Raw genomic sequence first — 6,378 nt, 5'->3', positions numbered from 1 at the left:
GTATTTTTTAAATGTTTTTTTTTAATTGAACACAATACCTTTTTTATTTATTATTATGTGGTGCTGAGGATCGAACCCACTGCCTCCCATGTGCAAGGCGAGCGCTCTACTGCTGAGCCACAACCTTAGCCCCCAAAGTAACTATATTTGAGTTACTGAAGAAATACTAGTGTGTGGTTATCTTATGACAGATGGTTTTTTTTAAGAGGATTTTTTAAATATTTTTAGTTTTTGGTGGATACAACATCTTTTATTTTTATGTGGTGCTGGCTGAGGATCGAACCCAGTGCCCTGTGCATGCCAGGTGAGCACGCTACCGCTTGAGCCACATCCCCAGCCCCCAGATGGTTCTTAATATATGGTGTATGCACAAAGTTAAGGCTTCTATGTTAAACAACTTAGGACATTCTGAATAAATATTTCTAGTGAGCTGTTGAGGTTTTCTTTTTGTTTGGTGTTGGAAATTGAACCCAATGCTAAGCAAGAGACTACTACCACTGCGATACACCCTAAAGCCCCCAGTTTTTAAATACTTTTGTCCTTTTATTCATACTGAAGGCTGGAAAATAAGAATATAAGTCTGTTAAGTTATGAAGTATAAGTTTAAGCAGGCAGGTACTACCTTGAGAAACCACATGGTAATGAAAGTGGAATAGGAGAAGGGTTAGTCAAAGGTGTGATGAAATCTTTTGAAGTTCATGGGGTCTGATTGCCTAGAATACTTGTCTATCCCCTGATGAAAGTAGAAATTTGTGCTAGGTGCTTCCAGAGGCTGAGGCAGGAGGATCAAGAGTTCAAAACCAGCCTCAGCAACTCAGTGAGACCCCGTCTCTATATAAAATTAAAAAGGGCTGGGGATGTGGCTCAGTGTTAATTACCTCTGGGTTTTTTTTTTTTTTAAAGAGAGAGTGAGAGGGGAGAGAGAGAATTTTTTTTTTAATATTCATTTTTTAGTTCTCGGCGGACACAACGTCTTTGTTGGTATGTGGTGCTGAGGATCGAACCCGGGCCACACGCATGCCAGGCGAGCACGCTACCACTTGAGCCACATCCCCAGCTCACCTCTGGGTTTAATTTCTGGTAACAACAACAACAAAAAGTAGGAATTTGCCACTTTAAAGATCATGTAGTGTGTGTGTGTTTTCTAGTTTTTCTCCTATGAGGTTTAACTGTGCTTAATTGAGAAATCCGGTTCACCTACTAATAACCCAACAACTCTCCCTTTTTCCTGGGTAGTAATAGAGAGATGGAAACATTTTAAAATTGCAACTGTTAATATTCACATTTTAAGAACAGTAAACATCTCAAACTTAATGTTCTACAAGTTGGTGGTTTTTTTTGTTTTTGTTTTTGTTTTTTGTTTTTTGTTTTTTGGAGGGGGTTATAATGGGAATTGAAGTGAGGGGCACTCAACCACCATGCCACATCTCCAGCTCTATTGTGTATTTTAGAGACAGGGTCTTAGCACCTTGCTTTTGCCAAGGAGGCTGGCTTTGAACTCTCTATCCTCCTGCCTCAGCCTCCCAAGCCGCTGGGATTACAGGCATGTGCTACTAGGTCTGGCAAGTTGGTTCTTTACTATTATTCACAGCAGCTTTTTTTTTGGGGGGGGGGCAGTATTGGGGATGGAATCCAGGTCCTTGCTCATGCTAGTCCAGTGTTCTACCACTGAGCTACATTCCCAACTTTTTAAATTTTGAGACAAGATATTGCCAAATTGCCCGGGCTACCATCAAACTGAGTCTTCAGAGTACTGGGATTAGAGTGCCACCATGCCTAATGAAGATTTCATTTTTAAACTCTTATGCATGAATTTGATATGATTACCATCAAGCTAATTACCACATCCATCCATGAGTTTGGTGTGTCTGAGAATACTTGTGATCTGTGCACTTTTTTCTTTTTTTGAATACTTTTAGTTGTAAATGGCACAATACTTTTCTTATACTCATGTGGTGCTGAGGATCAAACCCAGTAACTCACACACATGCTAGGCAAGTGCTCTACCACTGCACTACATACCCAGCCATATTATTTTTATTCCTTATTTTGAGGCAGCGTCTTCAGATTACCAAGGCTGGCCTCAAACTATTGCCTCAGCCTCCCGAGTCTGGAATTATTTCTTGCACCACTGTACCTGGGTGGTCTTTGTTTTTATGCCACTATCGTATGTGTTTTGATTACTAGACCTCTAACTTTGGTCATTCTCATGTTCACTTTGCCTATTTTAGGTTAGTGGATCCATTTGAATTTTCAGGTTGTTTACCATTTCTGTAAAAATACCATTGATTTTTTTTTTTTTTTGAGTGTTGCAAATTGAACCCAGGGCTTCCCACATGCCCAACAAGTACTCTACCACTGAGCTACATCCCCAGTCCATTTCTTTTATAGTATTGGAGATTAAACCCAGGCCTCACATATCCTGGGCAAGTGCTCTATCACTGTACTACATCCCCATCCCTTTTTTATTTTTGAGACAGGGTCTCACTAAGTTGCTTTAGGGTCTTGCTAAATTGCTGAGGCTGGCCTTGAACTTGTGACCTCAACCTCCTGAACACTGAGATTAGAGGCATGCACCATAGCTCCTGGCTAATTTTTTTTTTGGGGGGGGGGGTCTGGGGATTGAACTCAGGAAGCACTTAACCACTAAGCAACATCCCCACCCCGATTTTGTGTTGACAGGGTCTCATTGAGTTGCTTTAGTGTCTCATTTTTGCTGAGGCTGGCTTTGAACTTGAGATCCTCCTGCCTCAGTTTCCCAAGCTGCTGGGACTACAGGTGTGTACCACCATGCCAGGCCACCCACCTATATTTTGAGACAGTCTTCACTAATTTCCTGTGGTTGGCCTCAAGTTTAACATTTGACCTGCTTTAGACTGCAGAGTTGCTGGGATTATAGGCCTGTACCACCATGCCCAGCTGCCATTGAGTTTTTTTTTTTTTTTTAATTTGTAGATGGACACAATGCCTTTATTTATTTTTATGTGGAGCTGAGGATCGAACCCAGTGCCTCATGCATGAGGGGCAAGAGTTCTACCACTGAGCTACAACCCCAGCCCCCATTTTTTTCTTTTTTTAGAGAGAGAATTTTTTTTTTAATATTTATTTTTTAGTTTTCAGCGGACACAACATCTTTGTTTGTATGTGGTGCTGAGGATCGAACCCGGGCCGCATGCATGCCAGGCGAGCCACATCCCAGCCCTGCCATTGAGTTTTTGATACAGACTGCTTTGGGTGCTATGGATGCTTGAAAAATATAAAATCTTTTTAATGCATGGATGTGGAATGTCTTTTCATTTATTTGTGTCTCCTTTAATTCATCAGTATTATGTAGTTTTGTGTGTAAGTATTTCACTCCTTGGTAGAGTTCTTTTAATTTTTTTTTTCCCTAGTTGTTGATAGACCCTTATTTCATTTATTTATGTGCGGTACTGAGAATTGAATCCAGTGCCTCATACATGCCAGGCAGGTGTGCTACCACTCAGCCCCAGCCCCTGGAAGAGTTCTTTTTAAATGCTATTGTAAAGGTGTTATTTGTTTGTTTTGTTTCATTTTGGTTTTGGTGTTGGGGTTAGAACTCAGGGCCTTGCACATGCTGAATACCCACTTTGCAATGGAGTTTTACCCCAAACCTCTAATTATTTTCTTAATTTCCAGATAATTTGTTGTTAGTGTATAGGAACAAAGCTTTTTTTAAATTTTAATTTTTTTTTTTTTTTTTTTTTTTTGTACTGGGGATTGACCCCAGGGGTGTTTTACCACTGAGATACATCTCTAGCCCTTTTGTTTTTATTTTGTGACAGGATCTTGCTATGTTGCTTAGGGCATTGCTGAGGTTGCTGAGGCTGGCTTTGAACTTGTGATCCTGCTGGGATTACAGGTGTGTAAGGCTTTTGTATTTTGTTCATCTTTTTTGGGGAAAAAAACAACTCTTAATTTCATTGATCTTTTTATTTTTCTCAACTCATTTATTTCTCTAATTTGGGCAATTCCAAATTCTGCTAACTTTGTGTTTTAGTTTTTCTAGTTTCTTGAGATGTAAAGTTAGCTGGCTATTTGAGATCTTTTCTTTTTCAGTACTTGGGATTCAACCTTGGCTTTGTGCACACTGGCCAAGTGTTCTACCACAAAGCTACACACCCAGCCCTTTTTACTTTTATTTATTTTTGCTGCACTAGGTATTCAACCCAGTGCCTTACATGTGCTAGGCAAGCATTCTACCACTCAGGTACATCTTTGCAGAGCAGAGAATTTGCAGTCTTTTTTTAACTTTATGACAGCAAATATGTAGTAAGTACTTTTTTTTAGTTGTTGATGGACACGATACATTTATTTATTTTTATGTGGTGCCGAGGATCAAACCCAGTGCCTCATGTGCCAGGGAAGTACTCTACCACTGAGCCACAACTCTAGCCCCAAGTATATTTTTCTTCATTGGGATCCATTCTACCCATATGACCAGGTAAGTGAAAGAAAAGCTTAATGTGAAATAATCTGATGTTTCCTGGTTGACTGTATTTTAACAGCTGGCCCCAAGATTCTAAAGTGATTGTGGAGTTTGCAGTTTGAACAAGTGCTTCAGCCTGGCAACTTAGCAAGACTGTTTCTCAAAATTTAAAAAGAGCTGGGGATGTAGCCCAGTGGTAGACTCCTTGCCTAGCTTGTATGAGGCTGTTTTCAATCCCCAGTACACAAGAAAAGGGACTGGTGTTGTGGCTTAGCGATACAGTGCTTGGGTAGCATGTGTGAGGCATTGGGTTCAATTCTTGGCACCACATATAAATAAATAAATAAATAAATAGTGTATATTTATAGTTGTTGAGTGGGATGACAACAAGTATGTGAAAGTTCATGAAACCAGTACTATCTTTTGGTATATAAATTAGAATTTTTCTGTATTGAAAGGTTGAACTATCAGGAGTATGATTTGTGTAACTTGCAAATTGGTGTGGGAGGTGTCTGGTGTTTTCCTGGTCTGCTGTGTTCCCCAAAGCCCTCTTCATAGTTATAGGCATTTCTATTGGAAGAGCCTCAAGAAATCCTGTTTGAGGGCTGGCGTTGTGGTTCAGTGGTAGAGTGCTCACCTAACACACGTGAGGCACTGGGTTTGATCCTCAGCACCACATAAAAATGAAATAAAGATACTGTGTGTCCATCTACAACTAAAAAATATTAAAAATAAAAGAAACCTTGTTTGATAAATGCCAGCTTTTATTTCTTGCCATCTGACATTTATTAAGTTGATGTTTTTCAGATACCAGCCCTAGAACCCCATCCCCAGTCAAGCTCTCATTATTCCTCCAGCTTCCTCAGACAGAAATACCATCCCTTTGGTCAGCATCAGAAGTCCTACCTTGCTGGGCACAGTGCACACCTATAGTCACAGCGGCTCTGGAGGCTGAGGCAGGAGGATCGCAAGTTCAAAGCCAGCCTCTGCAAAAGCAAGGAACTAAGCAACTCAGTGAGACCTGTCTCTAAATAAAATACAAAATAGAGCTGGGGATGTGACTCAGTGGCTGAGTGCCCCTGAGTTCAATCCCCAGTACCACTCACCCCCCAGAAAAAGAAGTCCTACCTTCCCTCCTCTAAAACCCTAGACTGCTTGAAAAAAACCTCAGTTTTCTTACCTCTAAAACCAGAATAATAAAGATAGTCCACTAAATGAATTGAGACATGGGAAACACATAGAAAAACATCTGGAGGTTGGCATGGAGTTGATAAATGTTAGCATTTCTTGTGTGTGCCATATCATATTACTGGGGACACAGCAACAGATATGTCATATTTTCTCTCAGGCATCATAGAGTTAACACACAGTAAACTAGAAATTGCTTTATGATGTAATATTAGGGAGTGGCAAGTCCTAAGGAAAATAAGCAGTTTAAGTTAGAGTGAGGGCACATGCCAATTTGCCCAAGGAAGGCAACTGGGAAGCAGAGACTTGAACTTAGTAGGCAAGGAGGCTGTCTGCTCTGCATCTCTACTACATAGGCCACATACGTAAGTCAATCCATCTTGGCAGAACTCCCTGTGACCCTTGGAACACAACATGGAAAGCTCAAGATGGGATGCTATCAGGCCATTTCTCACTTGCCTCCCCTATCTAACCTCATAGCAGCCAGAGATTGTTTTAATCCAAGTCGTCCATGGCCCTCCTCCTGCCCTAAGAGACTCCCATCTCCCAGAGTGTGCTGGCCTTACCAGCTTCTAGGGGAAATACTTTCTACCTTTCTCTTGACTCAGGGATATAGAACTATAGCTTCACCTTGAAATTGGCTCTGTAGCCAGTGTGTCATGTCAGCCATGGAACAGTTTCCCTGTTGCCTGATACAAGGGATTAGAACTGAACTCTGACAATTTTGTTTTTATACTGATGAT

Source organism: Spermophilus citellus (assembly GCF_964194105.1).
Source record: "Spermophilus citellus genome assembly, chromosome: X".
Lineage (NCBI taxonomy): Eukaryota > Metazoa > Chordata > Mammalia > Rodentia > Sciuridae > Spermophilus > Spermophilus citellus.
This window is presented reverse-complemented; position numbering follows the sequence as displayed.